At 36.4% G+C, this 26673-nt stretch overlaps 1 long non-coding RNA gene across 1 annotated transcript in view; it reads right to left on the reverse strand.

Moving 5' to 3' along the window:
* Positions 1 to 26053, reverse strand: part of LOC124898849 — a 28110-nt gene extending 2057 nt beyond the window's left edge. The window contains exons 1-2 of the long non-coding RNA XR_007055630.1: positions 25919 to 26053; positions 23646 to 23713 (exon numbers count right to left, since the gene is read on the reverse strand). This is a non-coding gene — a long non-coding RNA (uncharacterized LOC124898849). The remainder of the gene's footprint in view (positions 1 to 23645; positions 23714 to 25918) is intronic.
* Between the last annotated feature and the right edge of the window lie 620 nt (positions 26054 to 26673).

Raw genomic sequence — 26673 nt, forward strand, 5'->3', positions numbered from 1 at the left:
GATTTTACCGTGTGTGAATAAATTATTTCTATGTAAAACATGCTTTGTATATTTATGGTATATTATATCATATACCATAAATATATAAATATGCTTAGTATGTTTCTTTATACTTTGTATTTTTATATATGTGTGTATATGGTATATACATGGTATAAACTTTATATATAAAATACTTTGTATATTTCTATTATAAATATAATACTTTTTATATTTATGGGTATAAATATAATACTTTATATATTTATGGTTATAAATATAAATTAGCAGTAAAATAGTGTCTTAAATAAGGGAGAAAATTAAATAAGGAATAAAAATAATTATGAAAGAGAAAAAGAGATATATATTAATTAGGATAGCATTAAATTTGAAATTATAATTATCTTATTCTTTAAAATTGCTATATACGTAATATTGAAAAAGTAATGTTACAAGAAGAGTTTTATGTAAAAATTTAAAAGATTGGGGTTATATGTAATAATAATAATAGTTGGAATTGGAGTTGGAAAATTGTGAAAACAACAAAGACTTGTTTTCCCTTTTCAAAAAAAATTTCCAAAATTATTTTCCGAATTTTCATGGACAAACACCACAATTTCCAACTCTGGAAATTTTTTTTGGAAAAAAGGAAAAAATTTCCATGGCCAAGCGGGCCCTTAATTGAGTCTTTTGGAGTTCTTGACCTTGAGGATGAACTTTTTTCTTAAGAGAAGGAACTAGGGTTTTGATTTGAGATAATAAGAGTAGTTTTTGATGTATTTTACCCCAAAAATGATTTAATTTTGTGTTTGGGCAAATTAGGGTGAAGGAAAATAACCCATTTCCCCTTAACAACGTGGAGCTTGACTGCAGAAAAATACACAGGCTGGACTACCCAGGGTGCCACGAGCTATGGAGCGCCGCTCTAGGCAAGGCACCGCGGCCTCCATCGCGGCTCACCTAGGTGCCGGACTGGGCAGGGCGCTGCGGGCATATGGCCTTGAGTTGCTATTTTGGGGTACCAAACATGCCCTTACGCTTGTTTGAATTTTCTGAAACTCACTCGAGATATACTATTGACTTCCCTGATCATGAATCAACTTAAAAATTAACTTTTCGAGGTCGAGAAGGTCAAAAATAAAATCATCAATGATTAGGAGCTCAAATTGTGATTAGGTCCTTTTCTTAACACTTAGAAAGAAAAACATCATTCAAGTTGTCAGCTCATTAAGAATGCTACAAAGTGATATCAAGTCGAGAAAATTATGGGGCGTTACATTATCCCCCCTTGGGATCGTTCGTCCCCGAATGATAGCTTAAGACTCAGATAAGCACGATTTCAAGAACTAAATTGAAGAAAAAGAGTAGTATAGAATTTGTGCCTTCTAAATCATCATCCATGGTTTTGAAAAGAGCTGGGTACCTCGCTCACATATTATCTTCTAATTCCCAAGTAGCCTCCTCGACTTTTTGATTCTTCCATATAACTTTAACTGAAGCTATTTCCTTACTCAAATTTTGAAATTGGTGATCCAATATTGCAACGGGTTCTTCCTCGTATAACAAGGAGTCTTACACATTGATCTCCTCTATAAATAACACTAAGGAGTGATCTCCAATACACTTCTTCAACATAGATATATGAAATATAGTGGGCAACTCTAACTCATAAGCGACCCCACCTATGCTTCTCAAAATCTGATATGGTCTTATATAGCGAGGAATTAGTTTCCCCTACTTCCCAAATCGCATGACTCCCTTAATAGGAGAGACTCCTAGAAACACCTAATCACCAACCTCAAATTCTAGCTCCCATCTTCTAATATGGGTGTAAGAGTTCTGTCGACTCTGAGCTGTCTTGAGTTGTACTCTAATGATTTTCACCTTCTCCATTACTTGATGAATAAGATCAGGCCCAAACAACTATGTTTCACCCACTTCATACCACCTAATTGTGATCTACATCTCTTCCCATAAAGTGCTTCAAAAAAACCCTTTTTGAATACTGTCATGGTAGCTATTATTGTAGGTAAACTTTATCAATGGCAAATGATCTACCCAACTACCCTTGAAGTCAATTACACAAGCTCTTAACATATCGTTAAGGGTTGGATGGTGCATTCCGCTTGCCCATCGGTCTGAGGGTGGAAGGCAGTACTCAAGTTTACTTGGGTACCTAAGCCCCTCTAAAAAGATTGCCAAAACTGCAAAGAGAATTGCGTACCTCGATCGGATATAATGGATATTGAAACCCCATGAAAATAAACTATTTCGTCAATGTAAAACTTGGCATAATCATCTTCCGAATAGTTAGTCCTCACAGGCAGAAAGTGATATGACTTGGTCATCCGGTCTACTATCACCCAAATGGAATTATATTGGTTTCGGGACCTCAAAAGTCCCGTGATGAAATCCATATTCATCATCTCCCACTTCCACATAGTAAAGGTTATCTCTTGATAAGTACCACCTGGACTTAAGTGTTCCACTTTGACTTGTTAACAATTTAAACACTTAGAAATAAAATCAGCAACATCATGCTTTATATTATTCCACCAATATATAGCCTTAAGTTCATCATACATTTTAGTAGAGCCTGGGTGAACAACATACCTCGAAGTGTGAGCTTCATCAAGAATCCTCTCTTGTAAACCATCCACATCCGGTATACATAATCTACCCTGATACCTCAAGATCCCGTCACCTTTGATTTCAAATGCCATCATTTTTTGTTGAACCACATCATTTTTAATTTGCATCAATATAGGGTCTTCGGCCTGATTCTACTTAACTTTAGCACATAGGGAAGAGTTAGCTATGTCATGAAAAATTACTCTTCCATCTTCGAAATCCAGGAGTCGAACCCCAAGATTTGAAAGAAGATGAATATCCTTCACCATCTCCCTTTTTCTTTCCTCAACATGAGAAATACTTCCCATAGATAATTTGCTGAGGGGCATCGGCCACCACATTCTCCTTGCCCAAATGATAGTGCAGGCTCATATCATAATCCTTCAACAGTTCTAACCACCGCCTTTGCCTAAGATTTAAATCTTTCTATGAAAAGACATACTGTAGGATTTTATGGTCAGTAAAAATATCAACATGTACCCCAAAAGGTAGTGTTTCTAGATTTTAAGTGCAAATACGACAACCGCTAACTCCAAGTCATGTGTGGGGTAATTTCGCTCATGCACCTTTAATTGTCTACACACATAAGCTACCACTTTACCATGCAACATAAGTACACACCCAAGTCCCACCCGAGATGCATCAAAGTACACAACAAACCCCTTTGTACCTTCAGGAAGGGTCAAAACAAGTGAAGTAGTCAACCTTTCTTTCAACTTCTCAAAACTATTCTCACAGGAGTCAGACTACATAAATTTTACCTTTTTCTATGTCAACCTGGTAAGTAGAGAAGATATGGAAGAAAAAATCTCTACAAACCTTCTGTAATACCCTGCCAAACCCAAGAAGCTTCGAATGTCGGTTGGAGTCGTGGGCCTGGGCCATTTTCTCACTGCATTAATCTTTTGGGGATCAACTTTAATACCCTTACTAGACATAATATACCCCAAGAAAGAAATAACATTAAACCAGAATTCACACTTGGAAAATTTTGCATACAATCTATAATCTTTGAGGGTCTCAAGGATGATTCGGAGGTGACTGGCATGATCCTCCTTACTCTTGTAATAAATCAAAATGTCATCAATAAAGACTATGACAAACAAATCTAGAAATTAGAGGAACACCCTATTCATTAAGTCCACGAAGGATGCAGGGGCGTTAGTCAATCCGAAGGACATGACTAAGAATTCATAATGACCATATTTGATTCAAAAAGATATTTTAGGAATGTCAGCCACCCTAACCTTCAACTGGTGATACCCAAATGAAGGTCTATCTTTGAAAAATACCTAGCACCCTGAAGTTGGTTAAAGAGATCATCAATTCTGGAAAGAGGGTATTTGTTCTTAATAGTGACCTTATTCAGTTGACGATAGTCCATACATATACGGAGGGAGCCGTCTTTCTTACGCAAAAAGAGTACAGGTGCACCCCAAGAAGAAACACTAGGACAGATAAAACCCTTGTCAAGAAGATCTGTTAATTGCTCTTTCAACTCTTTTAACTTAGTAGGAGCCATTCTGTATGGTAGAATGAAAATCAGATGGGTGTTCGACAATAAGTCAATACCAAAATCTATCTCTCTATCAGGTGGTATCCCTGGAAGATCATAGGGAAAAACTTTTGGAAATTCATTGACTATGGGGACAGAATGGAGAGAAGGACTTTCTGTATTAGAATTTTTTACTTGAATCAGATGATACAAACAACCCTTAGATATAAGTTTATGGGCTCTAAGGTAGGAGATGAATTTCCCCTTATGTGCTAAAGAATTCCCCTCCTATTCTATCACCGGTTCATTCAAAAAAGAGAATGTAACCTTTTGGGTTCTATAATCTAGCGTGGAATAGCACAAATGGAGCCAATCCGTCCCTAAAATAGCATCAAAATCAACTATATCAAGCTCTACAAGGTTAGTAAAAGTATCACAATTATAGACAGACACGACAAAATTTTTGTACTCCCTCCTAACAACAGAGTCACTAACAGGAGTAGAAATAGAAAAGGGTTTCGAAATATTCTTAGGCTCGAAACCAAAACTGACTGCTACATATGGGGTCACATAAGACAAGGTACACCCTGGGTCAAGTAACACATATACATTAGGGGAAAATATTTACAACATACCCGTGACCACATCTGGTGAAGCCTCTGCGTCCTGGTAATTAGACCAAATATACATTCAAATGCGACAGCTTCCATTAGCTAAAGTAGCGCCCATAGGATGAAGAGCTATGGAGGTGGCTTGGGACTTAGCCTCCCCTGAATTACTTCCGGTAAAAGGGCAATCATTCTGAATGTGGCCTACCTGGCCGCAGGAGTAATAATTTCTCCTCTCAAAGTAAAAATTCCTCAGGTGATTCTTCCTATAGGTACTACAACATGGCAATGATTTGGAAGGATGTGTCACTCTCCCCTAGGAGCGAGTTTTCTACATCCTCTAACCACTATTAGCATGAGGAATAAAAGGCCGCTGATCACGTGGAGGCCTTGGTGCTGGGGTGCTGATCGAAGATTGCACATTATGCCAAGTCTTTTTCTTCAACTACCTGTTACCCCAATATCTATCCAGACGTTGGCTGAAGTGCTGATCTAAAGGTCTGACCCTCTTAGCCTGCATGTCTTTCTCCTTTGCTTCAGCAACCCATTTTTTCTAATCCTCAACTTGCTGTATGTGAATAGACAATCTAGAGAAGTCCATATCTCTATTCAACATTGCTCCTTTTCACTCCAATACCAAGTCATCCGAAAGATCGAATGCAAACTTCCTCATATGAGCCCTCATGTTTCTTTCCAATTCTGGAGCATAGCGGGATAGTTGATTGAATTTTAGGGTATACTCCTTGATGCTCATCTTCCCTTGTTTCAAGTTCATGAAATCTTCATCCTTGGAATCCCTCAACTCCTGTGTAATACCCCGTACATCTACCTAGCTTAAATTCATCAAAAAAATGTCAAAGACTTGTTTTAAAGATAAATCAACTTTTATACATGGGTTATTTTCAATATTTTCACTTTTTATCACGTAGGAAATTGAATAATATTTATAATGATATAAAATTTGCCTAAATCCGATAACCGGGTAAGAAGTTATGACTATTTCACGTCTCTATCGTAAAACAGTGCCATGTTAGTCAGTGGTGCGCCACACCACAAGTGAAAATGACATTTGTCAAATTTTAGTGAACCTCCGTGATTTCACCGTATTGTGGAAAACTTCCAGTTCCCAGTTGTCCAATTCTAGTATGGGTTCGTGATTTGTCCCGAGTCGTACCATGTCCAGATTTCAGAATTTGTATGGCACCGCGATAGCTTCGCGTCGTGCCATCAGCCAAGTTCCCAATTTTTACTTACCAGTGACATGCCACGATAGAGCGATATCACGTCGGGTTCCAAAATTGAGATTTTAATCAGTTTCGAGTTTTTAATGTCAAAGGCCTTTAAGTCTTTTCCATGGCCCAAATCAACATAAGCCCGAACTTAGCCTTAAAATTTCATGGTCATATCATTACTCATCTAATTTTTCCCCAAATTGAGTTACTCTCTCTCAAGCCAAGAAACCTTAGCTCTCAAAAATCAAGGTAAATCTCAAGAAATCCATCCTAGGACTCCAAGAACCTTCAAGGTTTCCGTTCTAAGGTATGCATAGTTTTCATTCATGGACTCCTTCATCCATGAAGCCTAAGAATCTCTTTTCAAAGTTCAAATAGATGGATTTTTATTAATTTGATGTTGGGTTTGTTTTTGTTCATATTGATAACGACCAATTGAATTCTAATCCATGTTTAGTGATAAATTTTAAGTAGAATTAATTATTTTAGGTGTAGATTCTTGTGAACCCATGATTAAACCCTTGAATGGTGAAATTTGAACTGAATCATGATGTTTACTTGTTGCGTAATGTTGTCTACATATACTGTGCTCACTATGTTTTTGATTAAATGCCTATGTGAAGGAAAAGTGCCATACTAGTATGATAATATGAAATCTCCCTTTATATACAAGTTCATGCATGTCAAATGTTTGATGAAATATCTTAGTCAATGGATTATGGATATATGTGTAGCCATTGTTCTACTTTAAAATTTATGCCATGAATTACTTTCATGATATTGAGTCCTGGGGGTATTTAATCCCTGACAATTTAGCTTTGTGCTAAGAGCCAATGTCATGTATCCACGATACACTCAGTCAAACCATGATCCATAGAATTCAGTCAATCATGTGACTCAGGAAAATTCAGTAAACTCTGTAATCCCAGTAATCTCCATAATCTTAGTAATTCAGTAATCTCAGTAGTATTTCATCAGTCAATGAAATTCAGTAAACTCAGTTCAGTTCAATTAATCATGTTCAATGCCTATTCAGATGGAAGTAGGATTTAGCATCAAGTGAACCCAAGGATGAGGACACATACTGATAGATGCGGGTATGATCCTTAGAAGCAATTCTTGCATTCCAGAACTATGTAGCCAGCATAGGTTGAGACTTCAACACTAACAAATGAGGGTTGATAAGTTGGATAAACACTATCAGATAAAAGTCCCACCGTTCTCTTTTAAGGACACTATCAGATGAGGGTCACTCACAGCTTGTCCTTACCAGTGGTGTAGTATTGACACCCTTCCATTGGGGTTACTGATTTGACCCCAACACAACTATAATAGCTTATTAGGGGTATGTCGGTTAGATGACTACTTCCCACAGTCTCAGTCTCAATAATAGAACTCAGATAGTTCTTTAGAATTCAGGACAGTCAGATACAGTCAACTCAGAACAGTATGAAACTCAGCTAGTTCCATCAAAACCTAGACTGTCAGATACAGTCACTCAATATCAGTTATTTCAGTTATACTAGATATCAATATCTCATGTTATTAGTACTCAGACTCAGTAAATATGTTATCATTAATTCAGTTAAAGTCTTTTATTCATGCATGTATTCTCATGGTCATGTTATACAACCAATTAGCACTATTCATGTATCTAAACCTCATGGATTCAGCCTACCTCACTTGCATACCAGTACATTCAATCGTACTGATGTATTTGTGCTATGGTGTTTTATACCATATATTCAGAAGCACGAGCTCCAGAGCATCAGTAGCATTCTAGATTTCAGCAGTCAGATTTAGCAGTGAGTCCTCATCCTTGGAGGACAAGATGATTACTTAATTTCTTCATTCCTTATTTTATTTCAGTAGTTGGAGTTAGTTGGGGACATGTCCCATCAACTCCTTATTCAGACAGTTTAGAGAGTTTCAGATTATAGTGTTTTCAGACTAGATGTTTTCAAACATTGTTTAGTTTTGGTATTGTCATACCATATTATTCAGAGATGGTTTTATCAGATGTTTATCAGTTTTGAACCTTACGACCTTTCAACCTTTAATTTTGCATTTATATAGTATATTATGCAGTGTTCCGATACAGATATCAGTCATGGGTTAGCTTGTGGTCCTTCGGTGTTATGATCACCGTGTAGCATTTTAGGTACCATATTTAAGGTGTTACAAACTTGGTATCAGAGCCTAAGGTTAAATAGAGTCCTAGGAAGTCTTAAAGTCACATCTAGTAGAGTCCTGTACATGGGTGTATTGCGCGCCACATTTATATACAGGAGGCTATGAGATGTTTTAAGAACAGTTTCCCTTCTTTCAGTATCCTTCTTTAGTATTCATATCATTTCAGTGAAAATAATCTCAAATTAATCTCTTAGTCTAATCTATTTCTCCCATTCTTCTACAGAACATGCCTCCCAAAAGAAGAAACGAGAATCAGTCAATCTCTCAGCCCAAAGATCCTTTGGGCGAATATGTTTCTCATGCAGAGTTCTGAGCTCTATTCACTGCTGTTTCTAACTCAGTTGCTGCTCAGAATAAACGACGAACTGTCGTTTCGAACAACCCAGTGTCCAATTCAGCTGCAGTGAGGATTCAGGACTTCACCCAAATAAATCCTTCATCCTTTTTTAGGTCTAAGTCAGAAGAGGATCCTCAGGAATTTCTTGACTAGGTTCAGAAAGTTACGGATATCATGGGGGTTATATTTAGTGAGAGTGCTAAGCTATCTACATATCAGTTTTAAGATGTTGCTCACAATTGGTTCAAACAGTGAAAAGCAGAGAGGGTTGTAAATGTAGGGCCTATTGAGTGAGAGGAGTTTGCTACTTCCTTCTTAGATAAATTCTTTCCCCTAGAGCTAAGAGAAGTCAAGGTGTTAGAATTTATCAATCTCTGTTAAGGCCACATGACGGGGAAAGAGTATTCTCTTAAGTTTACTCAATTAGCCAGATATGCTCCCTATATAGTGGTAGATAATAGGGCCAAGATGAGTAAGTTTGTTTCTAGGTGAATGATATCATGGTCAATGAGTGCAGGTTCGCGATGTTGAATATTGACATAAACATAGCTAGACTTATGACCCATGGTCAACAGATAGAAGAGCAAAAGATTAAGATGAAGGAGAACCTGAATAAAATAGCAAGGACAAGTAGTCTTAACTTTGCCTAGTCTAAGTTAGAGGGAGAAAACCGTTATCAGTTCCATTCTAAGTCATCCATTCTAGCTCTTTTTTCAGCCAGTTCTCTAGCTCCTAAGTTCAAGGATGGTAATAGAGATAGAGCGCCAGTCTCTAAGTCTCATGGCAGTGTCAATAGTTTCCAAACTAATCCTTTTTGTCAGACTTATGATAAGAACTACAATGGTACTTACAGAGATGGCAGTGATTTCTATTTTGGATGTGGCAAGCCAGGCCACAGAGTCAGAGATTTTCTCCAGTCAGGTTATCAGGGTCAGAAGAACCATTCATCAGCCCAGTCCAATCACCCAAATCAACAGGGTGCCACTTTCAGTGCTACTAGTGGGCAACTCCCAAATAGACTTTATTCTCTCCAGACCCGACAAGATTAGGAAAACTCTCCTGATGTAGTTACTGGTACATTACAGATCTTTCACTTGCATGTTTATGCTTTTCTAGATCCAGGTGCTTCCTTGTCTTTTGGTACTCTTTTTATAGCAGTTGATTTCAGAGTTAGTCTCGAAATTCTAGTAGAGCCATTCTCAGTATGTACTCCAATGGCTAAAACCATCATAGCCCGATGGGTATACAAGAACTTTCCATTTATGATATCTCAGAAAGTCACCTCAATAGACCTAGTCAAATTAGAGATGACTGATTTTGATGTCATTCTCGACATGGATTGGCTTTATTCCTGCTATGCCATAATCAACTGCAGAAATTGAATAGTCCAATTCCAATTTTTGAGTGAAATTGTCCTAGAGTAGAGGGGTATTACTTTAGCTTTTAGAGGTCAGCTTGTTTCCTACCTTCGGGCATGAAAAATAATATTTAAAGGATGTGTCTAGTATTTTGTTCGAGTTAAGGACTATAGTTTCAAAACTCCCAGTCTTGAATCAGTCTCAATAGTGAATATTCAGATATCTTTCCCAAAGATATTCCAGGAATTTCTCTCAAAAGGGAAATAGACTTCAGCATTGATCTTTTTCCAGATACTCAGCCTATATCTATTGTACCATATAGAATGGCACTAGCAGAACTCAAAGAACTAAAAGACCAGTTGAAGGATCTCCTAGATAAGGAATTCATCAGACCCAGTGTGTCCCCGTGGGGTATACCAGTCTTATTTATTCAAAAGAATGATAGTTCCCTCAAGATGTGTATTGATTACCGTCAGCTCAATAAAGTCACGATCAAGAACAAGTATCCACTTCCCTAAATTGATGACTTGTTTGACCAACTTCAGGTTTCTAGCTATTTCTCTAAGATAGACCTCAGATCAGGCGATCATCAGCTCAGATTCAGGGAATGTGACATTCCAAAAATACCTTTACAAACTCGGTATGGTCACTTCAAATTCCTAGTCAAGTCCTTTGGTATTACCAATGCCCCTGCAGCTTTCATGGACTTGATGAACTAGGTTTTCAAGTAGTACTTGAACATATTAGATGATATTCTGGTTTATTTCCGCAGTGAGCATGATCACACAGTCTATCTCAAAATCGTACTTCAGAGTCTTAGAGATAATTAGCTATTCGCCAAATTCAGTAAGTATGAGTTTTGGATAAGGTCAGTAGCATTTCTTGGTCATATCATTTTTGGTGATGGCATTAGAGTAGATTCTCAAAAGATAAAAGCAGTAAGAAACTGGCCTCACCCTATCTCTCCATCATATATCAGGTGTTTCTTGGGTTTGGCTGGCTATTACAGATGGTTTGTTGGGGGATTTTCTTCTATTGCATCCCCCATGTCCAAATTGACTCAAAAGAAAGTCAAGTTTAAATGGTTAGATCCTTGCGAGAAGAGTTTTTAGGAGTTGAAAACTCGACTCACCCCAGCTCCAGTTTTGGCTCTTCCAGATGGTCTAGATGGGTTAGTAGTGTATTGTGATGCATCCAGAGTAGGTTTGGGTTGTGTCCTCATGCAGCATGGTAAGGTCATAGCCTACACCTCCAAACAGTTTAAACCCCATAAGAAAAATTATCCTACTCATGATCTTAAGTTAGCAGCCGTAGTATTTGCCTTGAAAATTTAGAGGCACTATCTATATGGAGTTCATGTAGATCTGTTCACAGATCATAAGATCCTTCAGTATGCCTTTTCTCAGAAATATCTCAATCTTCATTAGAGAAGGTAGTTAGAGCTCTTAAGAGATTATGACATGAGTGTCCTTTATCATCCGAGCAAGGCCAACATAATGGTCGATGCTCTCAGTAGACTGTTTATGGGTAGTGTTTCTTATGTTGAGGACAATAAGAAGAAGTTAGCTCAGGAAGTCCATCATCTTGCGAGACTAGGTATTTGCTTAGTCGATACAGAGGAGGGTGATATATGGGTTCAGAGTAGTTCAAAATCATCTCTAGTTTCCAAGGTGAAAGAAAAACAAGATAGAGATCCCAGCCTTGTCAAGTTAAAAGAGTCAGTCAAGGATCAAAAAATAGAGGTTTTCTCCCAAGAAGGAGATGGTGTCCTGCATTGAAAAGGTTTTCTGTGTGTTCCAGGTGTAGATAACTTCAGGCAACAAATTCTTGCGAAAATGCATAGTGCATTCTACTCTATTCATCCAGGGGCCACAAAAATGTACCGCGATATGTGGGAAATCTATTAGTAGAGTGGGATAAAAAAAGATGTTGCAGAGTTTGTGGCTAAGTGCTCTACATGTCAGCAAGTTAAGATAGAGCATCAGAAATCTAGTGGGTTCATGCAAGAGTTCAATATTCCTACTTAGAAGTGGGAAGAAATGAACATGGACTTTGTGAGGGGTTTTCCTCGTACTCGTCATCAGCATGATTCAGTTTGGGTCATTATAGACAGAATGACCAAATTAGCCCATTTTCTTCCAGTTCATACCACTTATTTAGCTGAGGATTATGTTAAACTCTACATCAGAGAGTTGGTCGTATTGCACGATGTTCTATTAGCTATTATCTTAGACAGAGGTACCTATTTCACCTCTTATTTCTGGAAAGTGTTCCAAAAGGGTTTTAGTACCCAAGTCTATCTCAGTACAACCTTTTATCCTTAGACAGATGGTCAAGAAGAAAGGACCATTCAAAATTTAGAAGATATGCTAAGGGCGTGTGCAATTGATTTCAAAGGTAGTTGGGATGACCACTTACCTTTGATTGAGTTTGCATACAACAATAGCTATTGTTCCAGTATTAAGATGGTTTCATTCAAAGCTCTCTATAGTAGGAGATGCAGATCTCTAGTCAGTTGGTTCAAAGTTAGTGAGGCATCAATTATAGGACCTAACTTAGTATTCAATGCCTTAGAGAAAGTCTAGTTGATTAGAGAAAGACTCTGGGCTGCTCAGATCCCATAGAAGTCTTATGCAGATATGCGCAGAAAGGATCTCGAGTTTAAGATTGGTGATTATATTTATCTAAAGATCTCTCCCATGAAGGGAGTGAAGAGGTTCGGCAAGAAGGGAAAGCTCAGTCTTCGATATATCGGTCCCTTCAAAATTCTAAGTCATTTTGGCAAGGTAGCTTATGAGCTCAAGTTTCCTTCAAATCTAGCCTCATTTGATCCAGTTTTCCATGTATCTTTTATCAAGAATTGCATAGGTGACCCAGCAGTTATAGTCCATATTTAGAGCATAGATATTCAGAACAACCTCTCTTATGAAGAGATTTCAGTTAAAATCCTTGACTACTAGACTCGCAGACTGAGGAACAAAGAAATTCCTCTAGTCAAAGTTCTTTGGCAGAATCAGTCCATTGAGGGAGCTACTTGGGAAGCAGAAGCAGATATGCGGACCAAGTATCCGCACCTCTTCTTCACAAACTCAAATTTATCCCAAGGTAGCATTTCTCCCTAAGCTTATTCAACTCATGTTTAAGTCCTAGTTATAAACAAGTTTCATGCTCAGATTCCCATTTTAAACTTGGTATTCATTTACCATTGCATATTCAATCATATGTTCATGTATCAGATCAGTCATGTGCTCATGCATCAAACATTCAATCTCCTTGTTAGGAGACTTAGTTAATAGAAATCTAAGTCATTTAATCAGTTCCTTCATGTATTCATGCATCAGATATGCATGATTATCTTATTAGTACTATCAGTCATGCATTCATGTATCAGCTTAGTCATGAAATCATGTATCAGATATGTATGCTCAGTATGAATCTCAAAAATATCAGTCATGTAGTCATGTTCCAATTGTTTATGTTTAGTATGTACTTCAACTTATCATTTCTCCTATCTCAATCAGTCTCATTTGAGGATGAATGTTGCTAAAGGGGAGATATTGTTATATCCCGTACTTTTACCTAGCTTAAATTCATCCCAAAAATATTAAAGACTTGTTTTAAAGATTAATCCACTTTTATACATATGGTATTTTTCAAGATTTTCACTTTTTATCACATGGGAAATTGAATAAGCTTTCCAACGACATAAAATTTGCCTAAATTCGATAATCGTGTAAGAAGTTATGACTATTTCAAGTCCCTATCGTAAAACAGCGCCATATTAGTTAGTGGCGGGCCGCGCCACAAGCAAAAATGACATATTTCAACTTCCAGTGAACCTCTGTGATTTCACTGCATCGCGGAAAACTTCCAGTTCCCAGTTTTCCAATTCCAGTAGGGGTTCGCAATTTGTCCCGTGTCGTGCCATGGCCAGATTTCAGAATTTTTATGGCACCGCAATAGCTCCGCATCGTAGTGCCAGCCCAATTCCCAGTTGTCTCTTTCCAATGACACAGTGCAATAGTGCCACGTCGCACTGGGTGGCAAAATCGGGATTTTAATCAGTTTTGAGTTTTTAATGTCAAGGGCCTTTAAGTCTTTTTCTATGGCCCTAATCAGCTTAAGAACGTACTTAGCCCTAAAATTTCATGGTCATATCATTACTCATCCAATTTTTCCCCAAATTTCGTTACTCTCTGTCAAGCCAAGAAACCCTAGCTCAAAAGAATCAATGTAAATCTCAAGAAATCCATCCAAGGACTCCAAGAACCTTCAAGGTTTTCTTTCTAAGGTATACATAGTATTCATTCATGGACTCCTTTCGTCCATCAAGCGCAATAATATATATGGATTTTTATGAATTCCATGATGTTTTTGTTTTTGTTCATATTAATAACGATCAATTGAATTCTAATTCATGTTTGGTGATAAATTTTTAGTGGAATTAATTATTATAGGTGTAGATTTATGTGAACCCATGATTAAACCCTTGAATGGTGAAATTAGAACTGAATCATGATGTTTACTTGTTGCAGAATGTTGTCTACATATACTATGCTCACTATGTGTTTGATTAAATGCCTCTGTATAGGAAAAGTAATATAGTAGTATGATATTATGAAATCCCCCTTCATATACAAGTTCATGCATGTCAAGTGTTTGTTGAAATATCTTAGTCAATGGATTATGGATATATGTGTAGCCATTGTTGTACTTTAAAATTTATGCTATGAATTACTTTCATGATATTGAGTCCTGGGGCTATTTAACACCAGACAATTTAGCTGTGTGACTAGAGCCAATGTCATGTTTCCATGATACTCTTAGTCAAGCCATGATCCATAGAATTCAGTCAGTCATGTGACTTAGGAAAACTCAGTAAACTCAGTAAATCCAGTAATATCTGAAAGCTAAATAATTCAGTAATATCAGCAGTATTCCATCAGTCAATGGAACTCAGTGAACTTAGTTCAATTCAGTTAATCATGTTCAGTGTCCATTCAGATAGGAGTAGGATTTAGCACCGAGTGAACCCAAGGATGAGGACACACATTGACAGATAAGGGTGTGATCCTTAGAAGCAATCCTTGCGTTCTAGAACTATGAAGCCTACATAGGTTGATACATCAACACTGATACATGAGGGTTGATAAGGTAGATAAACACTGTCAGATGAGGGTCCCACCATTCTCTTTTGGGGACACTATCAGACGAGGGTAACTCACAGATTGTCCTTACCAGTGGCGTGGTATTGACACCCTTCTAATTGGTGTTACAGATTGGACCCTAACACAACTTTAATAGCTTATTAGGGGTATGTCAGTTAGATGATTACTTCCTGCAGTCTTAGTCTCAGTCTCAATAATAGAAAATAGATAGTTCTCCTGATGTGGTCACTGGTACTTTACAGATCTTCTATTTACATTTTTATGCCTTATTAGATCCAGGAGCTTCTTTGTATTTTCTAACTCCTTACATAGTAGTCAATTTCAAAGTTAGACCAGAAATCCTAGCAGAGCCTTTCTCAGTCTCTAACCTAGTGGGTTAGTCTATCATAGCTCAACGGGTATACAGGAACTATCTGATTATGATATCTCAGAAAGTCACTTCAGCATACTTAGTAAAGTCAGAGATGACGGATTTTGATGTCATTATTGGCATGGATTGTCTCCATTCATGCTATGCCTTAGTTGGTTGTAGAAACAAAATTATTCATTTTCAGTTTCTAAATGAACTAATCCTTGAATGGAGGGTTAGTACCACAACGCTTAACGGTCAGTTGATTTTATAGCTTAGAGCGAGAGGAATAATATCTAAGGGATGTGTCTATCATCTTGTGCGAGTCAAAGACTTTAAGTTAGAGACTCCTAGTCTTGAGTCAGTTCCAGTGGTGAATGAATTCTCAGATGTATTTCTCGAAGATCTTCTCGGAGTTTCTCCCAAAAGGAAAATTGACTTTAGAATAGACCTTCTTTCAGACACTCATCTTATATCTATTCCGCCATATAGAATGGCACCAATAGAACTTAAGGAACTGATAGAATAGTTAAAGGACCTTTTAGACAAGGGGTTCATCAAACCCAACATTTCCCCATGGGGTGCACCAGTCTTATTCATGCGAATGAAAGGCGGTTCTCTCTTAATGTGTATAGACTAGTGTCAATTAAACAAAGTCACAGTTAAGAATAAATACCCATTTACTAGAATTGATGACTTGTTTAACTAACTTCAAGGTGCCAGTTACTTTTCTAAGATAGAACTCAGATTAGGATATCATCAGCTTAGAGTCAGAGAATGTGATATTTCAAAAACAACTTTCCAAATTTGGTTTGGTCTCTTCAAATTCCTAGTCATGTCCTTTGGTCTTACAAATTCCCTAGTAGCCTTCATGGAATTAATGAATCGCGTGTTCAAGCAGTACTTACACATGTTTATTATAGTCTTCATCGATGGTATTCTTGTCTACTCTCATAACGAGAATGATCTCACAGATCACTATAAAATTGTACTGCAGACTCTCAAAGCTCATCAGTTATTCGCCAAATTTAGTAAGTGCAAATTTTGGCTAAGGTCAGTAGTGTTCCTTGGTTATATTATTTCTAGTGATAGAATTAGAGTTGATCCTCAAAAGACTGAGGTGGAGAGAAACTGGCCTAGACTAATTTCTCCATCAGATATCAGGAACTTCTTGGGTTTAGCTGGCTATTATCGTTAGTTTGTTGAAGGGTTTTCATCTATTGCATCTCCCATGTCCAAATTAACTCCGAAGAAAGTCAAGTTTCAGTGGTCAAATTCCTGTGAGAAGAGTTTTTAGTAGTTGAAGATTCGAATCACTACAACCCTAGTCCTAATGTTACCAGATGGTTCAGATGGGTTTATTATGTTCTGTGATGCATCCAGAGTAGGTTTAGGTTGTGTTCTCATGTAGAGAGGTAAGTTCATATCTTATGCCTCTAGATACTTTAAGCCCTATGAGAAGAATTACCCTACCCATGATCTTGAGTTAGTAGTTGTAGTGGTTTCCTTAAATATTTAGAGGCATTATTTGTATGGGGTGCATGTTAATGTGTTCATAGTTCACAAAAGGTTGTAGTATGTGTTTTCTCAGAAATATTTGAATTTACGTTAGAGAAGGTGGTTAGAGTTGTTAAAAGATTATGACATAGGTGTTCTATATCATCCAGGCAAGGCCAGTATAGTCATAGATGCTCTCTGTAGGTTGTATATGGGTAGTGTTGCTCATGTTGAGTGGTAAGAAAAATTTAGTTCATAAAGTTCATTAGCTTGCTTGACTAGGTGTCCGCTTAATTGATTCAACAGAGGGTAGTTTATGGGTGTAGAATAGTTCAAAATCATCTCTAGTTTCTGAAGTAAAGGAAAAATAAGACAAAGATCCCAGTCTAGTTAAGTTGAAAGAGTCAGTCAGAGATAAAGTAAGGTTTTATCCCAAGGGGGAGATGGTGTGTTACATTACCAGGGTAGGCTATGTGTGCCAGGTGTAGATAACTTGAGGAAACAAATTTTTACAGAACTGCATTGTGCACATTAATCTATTCATCTAGGGGCAACTAAGATGTACCGCGATTTATGGGATATCTATTGGTGGAGTGGGATAAAGATGGACATTGAAAAGTTTGTAGCTAAGTGCTCTACATGTCAGCAGTTTAAGATTGAGCACCAGAAGCCTAGTAGGTCAATACAGGAGTTCAGTATTTCTATATGGAAATGGGAAGAAGTGAACATGGACTTTGTGATGGGTTTGCCTCGAACTTATCATCAGCATGATTCGGTTTAGGTTATCGTAAATAGAATGACCAAATTTGCTTATTTATTTCCAGTCCATACGTCTTATTTAGCTGAGGACTATGCCAAACTCTATATCAGAGAGTTGGTCAGGTTGCACGGAGTCCTAATATCCATTATCTTAGATAGAGGTACCTGGTTTACCTCTCACTTTTGGAAAACATTCGAAAAGGGTCTTGGTACTCAAGTTCATCTCAGTACAGCCTTTCACCCTCAGATAGATGGTCAAGAAGAAATGACCATTCAAATTCTAAAAGATATGTTAAGAGCCTACATTGTTGATTTTAAGGGTAGTTGGATGACCACTTGCCTTTGATTGAATTCATATATAATAACAACTATCATTCTAGTATTCAAATGGCTTTGTTTGAAGCTCTCTATGGTAGGAGATGTAGATCTCCAATAAGTTGGTTTGATGTCTGTGAGGCCATAGTTGTAGGGCCTGACTTAGTATTTAATGCCTTAGAGAAGGTTCTGTTGATCAGAGAAAGGCTTAGGGCAACCCAGAGCTGACAAAAATTGTATGCAGATGTGAGGAGAAAAGATCTCGAGTTTAAGGTCGGTGATTTTGTGTACTTAAAACTCTCTCCCATGAAGGGGGTGAAGAGGTTTGGTAAGAAGGGAAAGCTCAGTCCCTGATATGTCAGTCCCTAAAGACTCTCAGCCATTTTGAAAAGGTATCTTATAAGCTTGAGTTGCCTTCAGATCTAGCTTAAGTACACCCAGTATTCCACATCTCCTTGCTAAAGAAATGAATTGTGACCCAATAGTCATAGTTCCCTTAGAGGGCGTAGATATTCAGAATGATCTATCTTTCTAAGAGGTTCCAGTCTAAATCCTCGATCATCAGATTCGCAGACTGAGGAACAAAAAAGTTCCCTTCGTCAAAGTTCTTTGGTGAAATCAGTTCGTTGAAGGAGCTACTTGAGAAGCAGAAGCAGATATGCAGACCAAGCAACCTCACCTCTTCTTTGCAAACTTAGATTCAACTTAAGGTAACAGTCTTTCTTAGCTCTGCTCAGTTCACTATTTAGTTACAGTTAGAAACTTGGTATCCATTACCATTGCATATTTAGTCATGCATTCATGAATCAGTTCAGTTATGTACTCATGCATCAGATATGCATGTTTAGTGTGAAAACTCAGCTTATCATTAGATTCAATCATGCACTCGTGCATCAGAGATGCATGCTCAGTATGTAAACTTAGTCCATCAACATTTCTTAGCTTAATCAGTCTCATTCAAGGACGAATGTTCCCATAGGGGGGATATTGTAATACCTCATATTTTCCTAGATTAATTTAACTCTCAGTACATGAGTATTCATATGCAAAATTTTCAAAATACTTAGTGTTTTTCAGTTTAGATCTTACCATTGCATAGGAAATTCAGTCAGCTTTCTAATGATATGAAATTCGCCCAAATTCAATAACCGAGTGAGAAGTTATACCCTATTTTGTAAAATAGTGCTCCGACTAGCACTTCACCGTGTCGCAAAGACCAACCAAAAGACATTTGTCAGATTCTAGTAAATCTTTGCAAAAAAGGCACATCGCGCCAACGCTCCAGTTCATAATTGTTATTTTCCAGTTTGCCAACGCGATCCCACCGCGTCGCGCCACTAGCCATTTTCCTAGTTGTCAAATTCCAGTGAGGCTTTGTGATGGTGAGGCATCGCGCCAAGGGTCCATTTCATGTTCTTCCCTTTTTGAATAGTGCCAGCCCAATTCCAATTGCACACCGCAATGCCACCGCGTCGCAGTAGAGGCCAAACTCAGGATTTTGACAAAATTTCATTTATTCCCAGGGGTAATTTGGTATTTTTTCCATGACCCTAATCAGTCTAAACACGAAATTAAACCCCTAAATAGCGTATTATCTCATTATCTACTCACTTTCTCTCAAGATTAAATCATTCTCTCTCAAAAAGGGCAAAACACTAGCTTCAAGAAATCTAGAACAAACTCAGGAATTCCTCCAAGAACATTCAAGAATCAATATTCCAAGGCATGTTAGATGTTCATTTATGGGTTCCTTTCACCCATAGAGCTAAAGAATCCAATTTTTTAAACTAAAAGATTATTCATTCGTGATTTACATGCTTGAAATTGGATTGTATTCATGTTAATGATATTAATTGAGTTTCAATCCATGATTAATTATAAATTCCATGAAATTGAAATAGCATGTATAAAGAATTGTGTAATTCCCATGTTATAATCTTTGAATTAGCAAGTTGGGTGTTGTAGTTAAAATGTTTACATGTTATCCATGATTATATGTATTAAGTTGTGCTCTCTCTGTGTTTGATAGAATGTCCATGTGAATTAAATGGTAAAATCATGATGTACTAGCGTATGTACAAACTTATGCCTTACAAGTTTTTGATAAAATGTGTCTATGAATGAATTACGAACAAGTGAACATTGTTATGCTTTTCAAGATCATGCTATGCTTTACTTTTCATGCTATAGAGTCCTGGGGCTATCTATACCCGACAGTCTAGCTATTTACCTAGAGCTATTGTAGTTACAGAATAGTCTCGGTCATGTCCCAAAACAGTAAGTACTCAGGTAGTTATAGAACTTAGTGAAACTCAGTATCACTCTAGTCCAGCTCAGTATAGTAATTAGTGTCATTCCGTTAGGAGTAGGATTCAACACCGAGTGAACCCAATGATGGGGGCTCACCTACTAGTAGAGGGTGTGATCTTTATAAGTAGTCCTTGTGTTGCAAAACTATATAGCCAGTGTAGGTTGAGACATCAACCTGTCAGTTAAGGGTTGATGAGGTATTTTAACCTGCCAGTTGAGGGTACAACCGTTCTCATTAGAGTACCTGCTAGATGAGGGTAACTCTTCATCTTGTCTTTACCCATGGTACGGTACTGACACCCTTCCAGCTGGGGTTACAAGTTGGATCCCAATCAGTTCAGAGAGAGGCATGTCAGTTAGATGATTACCTCCCACAGTCTCAGTCTCTGTATAAAACTCAGTTCAGTTGTATAAAATTAAGACTATTAGATTCAGTTACTCATTTATCAGTAATTCAGTTATCAGTAATCTCAGATATCAGTTACTTAGTTATCCGAACTTAATACTCATATTCAGTAAAAGCTTTGATATAGTATACATAAACGTATATTCACAGTGTTGCATACTCAGTATTTACAATAGTTCAATTATCCATGTACTCTTATATTTAGTTGTTCTATAGTCAGTTATTGTTCATGCATATGAACCCTTGCATTCAACCTTACCTCATCTAGCATATCAATACACTCCACATAATGACGTATACCCTTTCTTTGTGCTATGATGTCTCATATCATAGCTTCGGTGCTCAGGCTCATGACCACGTATAGATAGATTCAGTTAGAAGTAACAAATTCAGTAGTGAATCCTCATCTATCAAGGATGTGATTTTATTCTAGTATTCTTAGTAGCTTCAGTATTTCAGTAGTCGAAGTTAGTTGGGGGCTTGTCCCATATACTTCACTTTTAGACAGTCCATCTAGAGGCTTTTCAGACTAGACTAGTTCAGACAGTATTTCAAATTTTAGATATTTTATCAGACATTATTACAATTGTTATTCTTTATCAGTATTCAAATTGTGAACCTCATGGCATTTTAGCCTATTTTTTTGCATTATTATAGTATTATTATTTAGTGCTCACAACAGATGTCAGTCATGGGTTAGCTTGTGGTACCTCAGGGTCGTAAGCACCGTGTAGCATCTGGGGTATAAACTCTAGGTGTTACAAAAAATTTGCTCCAGCCGATTTATTATTTCTATGATCTCTACTTCTAAGCAATATATTTCCTCCATTGTGATAACTTTTTGACATCAACAATGAAAGAAAAAACTCAAATGAATCAAAGCAATAGAAACATGATCAGGAAGGATGCTTTTAATTGGTATTGGCAGCAAGTAATGTAACATGAAATAAGCATCTTGAGTCTTATAGCCAGATAATTTTATTTCATCTAGTTGCACACACCTAGATATTTTGGAGGCACTACCATCAGGTAGCTTTGCTTTCTTTAAAACTCCACAAACAATTGTTTTTTCTCCATTAGTCATTGAGACGCATGCTTTTGCAATCTTGATTCTCTTGCCATTCGTGGTATCTTTTGGATGAAGTATCTTCCTAATTTCCATCTCTTTCAAATCATAACAAGCCTTTACATGATCTTTTGTTTTGCCAAAAATATCAAAAAGAGTTTCAATTATAACATCAACTATGTTCTTTTCTATGTGGATCACATCAAGGTTTTTGGGTAACGGATTGTGCTCCCAATAAGGTAATTCAAAAAGTATTGACTTTTTTCCATGAGCCATCATTCGTTCTCTTTCTCTTCTTCCCAAACACATTGTTCATGTTTCATAAGCTATTAAGAACATCAGTTCCCTTTAAAAATATGGAGGAGGTCTAAATTATATTTTTCCCATTGAAAAATATTTTATTAGATCTCCACGGATGATTCACGGGTAGAAAAACATGATGATCCATATAGAGCATATTTCTACTATGTTTAAGATGGCAAGAATTAGTGCCATAATTACAACAAGGGCAAGCCAAATTTCCTATTGTACTCTAACCAGATAACAAAGCATATGCAGGGAGGTCACTAATTGTCCACATAAGAGTTGCTCTTATTTAGAAGGTTTGATTTCTTGAATCATAATATATTTCAATACCTATTTGCCACAACAAATTTAACTCATTAATCAATGGCTGTAACTAAATGTCAATGTCATTTCCAGGTGAACGAGCCCCAGAATAAGTAAGGAAAGCATAGAATACTCTGGCTTCATGAACATCCAAGGCGAAAAATTATACACCGTCATCATAATTGGCCATATTCTATGAGATATACTCATGATCTGAAATAGATTGAATCCATCAATTGACAAGACAAGTCTCAGATTATGAGAATCTAGTGCAAAATATGGATACAAGCTATAAAAATATTTCCATGCTTGTCCATCAGTGAGGTGCCTTAACTTTCCATCTTTAGAACGCTCTTTGTCATGCCACCTCAATGAATCTACTATCTTTGAGAACATAAATAGCCTTTTGAGTCTAAGAACTAATGAAAAATATCTCAAAACTTTTGCTAGAACACGATGATGTTTTTTAGAAGGCTCAACAACCACACAATCTACTTCAGGAGGTTTAATATATCGAGAAGCACTAAAAACATGACACAATTCATCATCCTTATGGTCATTCCTAAACAACATACAAACATTAGGACAAGCATGGGTTTTATCACAATCAAGATCAATATCCTTAATGATAGACTTGGCCTTATTGTAGGATGGAGGAATGTTAAACTTTGGCATTACCTCTTTTAAAAATTCCAAAAGAGAAGTGAATGATTCATTTCTCCATCCATACAGATACTTCAATAAATATAAATAGATTATGAATGATAATCTAGAGAATCCTTTACAACCGGGATATAAATCGTGGCTTGCCTTATCAATTAAGTTATAGAACTTCTTGGCATCTTTATTTGGACATTCATAAAGTGATAATATTGTGCAACATGTCTAAATTGATCATTTAACAACCCCGCAATATCATCATTCGAGTCATCCATATGATCGTCAACATTCAAAGTGATTACCCATTCTCCATGATTGATCCATCTTTTATAACCTTTAACAAATCTATGGGCTATTAGATGATTATACACTACATTCCTTTGAGTCCAACAGACATTAGAACATTTATCACATGGGCACTAAATTTATTCACCTTGAAGATCTCCATAAGTTTAAGCAAAATCCAAGAAAGACATAACACCCTTTTCAAACTCATCACTATACCTAGGTAAATCCATCCAATCCTTGGATGGAACATTTGTATTCCTAATAAAATTCAATATTAAAATTATATTCAATAACATACAATAGCATTAATTACTTACTAGTAAATTCTAAAAGCCATGAGTAAGTTATAAGAATTATGTGTTGCTTGATGATAAGAATTTCTTACCTAGTCATGGCACTTGTGCTAAGCTGAACCCAAGTTTAAATTGGCCTCTTCAGATCTTTTAGAATTTCCTAACAGAAAGTAAGTAAAATTAATAAGTGACAATATCAAAGACAATTTGCAAGGATTTAACATATTACAACACCAACAACATATCCAGTGTATTCCCATATAGTGGGGGTCTGAGGAGGGTAATATGTGCGCAGACCATACCACTACCTAAAATAAAGTAAAGAGGTGGTTTCTGATAGACCCTTGACTTAGTATAGCTAATAGTATAACTAACACCAAACACAAAAGCAAATAACAAAAAAGGATAACACATTGCTAGCTAATTTAACAAAAATAAGACAACCACAAGATAGCCATACATATAGTAGGATAGATAGGGCAATTGAAACTTTTGAATGAATATTATAGTTTCCTACTAGTCAAGTGTTGGTTTTGTAGCCTAAATTCTCAAATCACTGACCTCTTAATGCTGATTTACATGGAAAGGAGGAAAAGAAAAGATTTAGTAATGATGTTTACTAGAAATGCATGGTTACTCTTGCACCACACTTCACCCCAAAAAAACACAACTAAATAGATAAATTACAAAAACACCAAAAATGAAAGAGGGAAAACTGGCTCAACATCTCAGTTTTATCTACTTTCACAATATCAGCCACCACAACTACAGACACATTATCTTTGGGACATAGCTAGTGCAAAACTGCTTCTTTTTTTTAGTGTATAAAAGTAAAAGTTTAAACTGTTATAATAACCATCAATTTTTCTAATATAATTCATAATGGCATAATGAGGAGTAAAAGGTGTGACACAAAGCTTCTTTCTAGCTTCTCGATGACAGAGTGTTTCAGTCTGTTTGAGGTTGGAGCAAACCTCACACTAAGAGTTGCACCTGGAGTAAAAACTAAAATTTCTAGATTGTCTCTCGTATGCTTCAACCAATCAACGTTATTCCTATAAGGAAAAAGTCTCTTCATTATAAAGAAGTGGTTAACCATTGTATATGTTTTAAACTACTTAGTCGCATATGATAATTGAAAACCTAATCTGTAGTACAATAGTTATGATTAAATTAATTCAAAAGTGTTTGTATGTATGTATGTATGTATATATGTATATATGTTGATCTTCGCTCATCAAGAACATGTATTGAAAAAATACACACGAATTAGTAGTAGAAGTATACTTTATTGAATTAACACAATGGCAATCAATGCATAGGATTCAAGAACCTATAACATGATCCATTACATCGTTAAGAATCACATAAAATATTTATTTAGTTGATTTTTAGAAAAATACTCGATAGAGAGACCAATAGATTAAGATAGGTAAAAAACACAAGATTAGTTGGATGGAGGAGGTGAACATGTAAGAATGTTTGGAAGTGATCACTCGCATGTTAGGTAGAGGATTCACCGTTGGTTTTGATGGCAAAGACATTTTTGGAACAGAGGCCAATGCGGGTAAAGATGAAACACTACTTGACAATAGTATCAATGGGGTATCCTAGGCAAGTTGGGAATAGGAGGCAATTATAGTACTATTGGCTGAGTCAATGCGGGGATGTTAGGCAAGTTGGGAAGTTGTAGTAATCCGCGAACAACATGACTTGTTAATATGCTTGATAGTGAAAATAACGCTATGATCGCAATGAGAATTGAGCAAATAAAGAATTTCAACGAATGAAAACACAAAATTTATAAGCTGAATAAAAACAGACCAACACAGAATTAGGAAATAAATAAATGAATTAACACCGGAGGGGTGCCTTTGGACAAATCACCTTCTGAAGGGAATTGCCTTTTCGGTGTCGAAGGGGTTGAAAAAAATCACCAACATCAGCACTCAGGTGTATGTTTGCTATTTTCATAGTATTAATAGCACTCAGGTACATGTTACTTGGTCATTATTTCAATGGGAACTCAAGAAATTGCTTGATTTCATTGAACTCGTAGTAGAAATAGTAATTGAGAGATTTTATCCAAACCTGTTTGTTGAAAACCACAATGATAAAGTATATTCTAGAATAGAAAAAGAATTGTCAACTAAATTCCAGCAAATAAACTTCCTATAAAACCATAATGTTGAATTTAACCATACAATGAACACCATACAGGGCTTGGCCGTATGTAAGCAGCCATACCATCTTTTCATGTATCACTCATATCCTTTTACCTTCTTTTCCTTAATTACCTCTAGCAAATATAATACAACAAATAATTTTTTGGTAAAAAAAGGGAGATTGAAAGAAATAACCTCACCAGTGGTTGCCCTTCCTCGCAGACGGCAGCTTCGCCTGCTCCATTGGATAGTTGAATTCGATGGTGGATTAATATTCCATGGTGGACTCTTTTTTGTTCACTATTCAACCATAAGATAATTAATTTTGGAACCTTCCGATGTGTGAAATGATATTTTGGGTAATTAGAAATGCGTAGAGTTTTAGATTTTTTTTGAATAATTAAAAATTAGAGGAAAATATAATATTTTAGTTTTAATATTAGAGGGAATATCATATTTTTGTATAAATTTTTGAAAAATTACAAGGAAACACTTATAAATTATTGTTTTAAAATAATAAAAATAACACATTTTAAAAGTATAATCATATGTCTAAAATGCGTTGCCAATTATATAATGATATGACAACACTTATAAAGTGTAGCGTATATCATTAAAGACCACACTTTACAAGCGTTGTTAAAATTATTGTGGCTTAAAGTTAAAAACTAAGGCTACATTTTAAAAGCGTGTCCAAAAGTATTTTAGGCAACACTTTATAAATGTTGTCCAGATTTACTGTGTCCTTAGGATAAAACTGTTGAAGCGTCAAAACATAAAATTCATGTTATTAAATTTTAAGAAATTAAAAACCTTATAATCTAAGTATAGTTTATTCTTATCCCTAAGTTTTATTATTTCTCCTCGGCTTTCAGAGGATAAAAGTGAACGATCAATGTGCAAGTTACGAAGCAGAAATACATCATCCTTCATCACTTGCTTTGTTTGATGCTTT

Source organism: Capsicum annuum, chromosome 5, assembly GCF_002878395.1.
Source record: "Capsicum annuum cultivar UCD-10X-F1 chromosome 5, UCD10Xv1.1, whole genome shotgun sequence".
Lineage (NCBI taxonomy): Eukaryota > Viridiplantae > Streptophyta > Magnoliopsida > Solanales > Solanaceae > Capsicum > Capsicum annuum.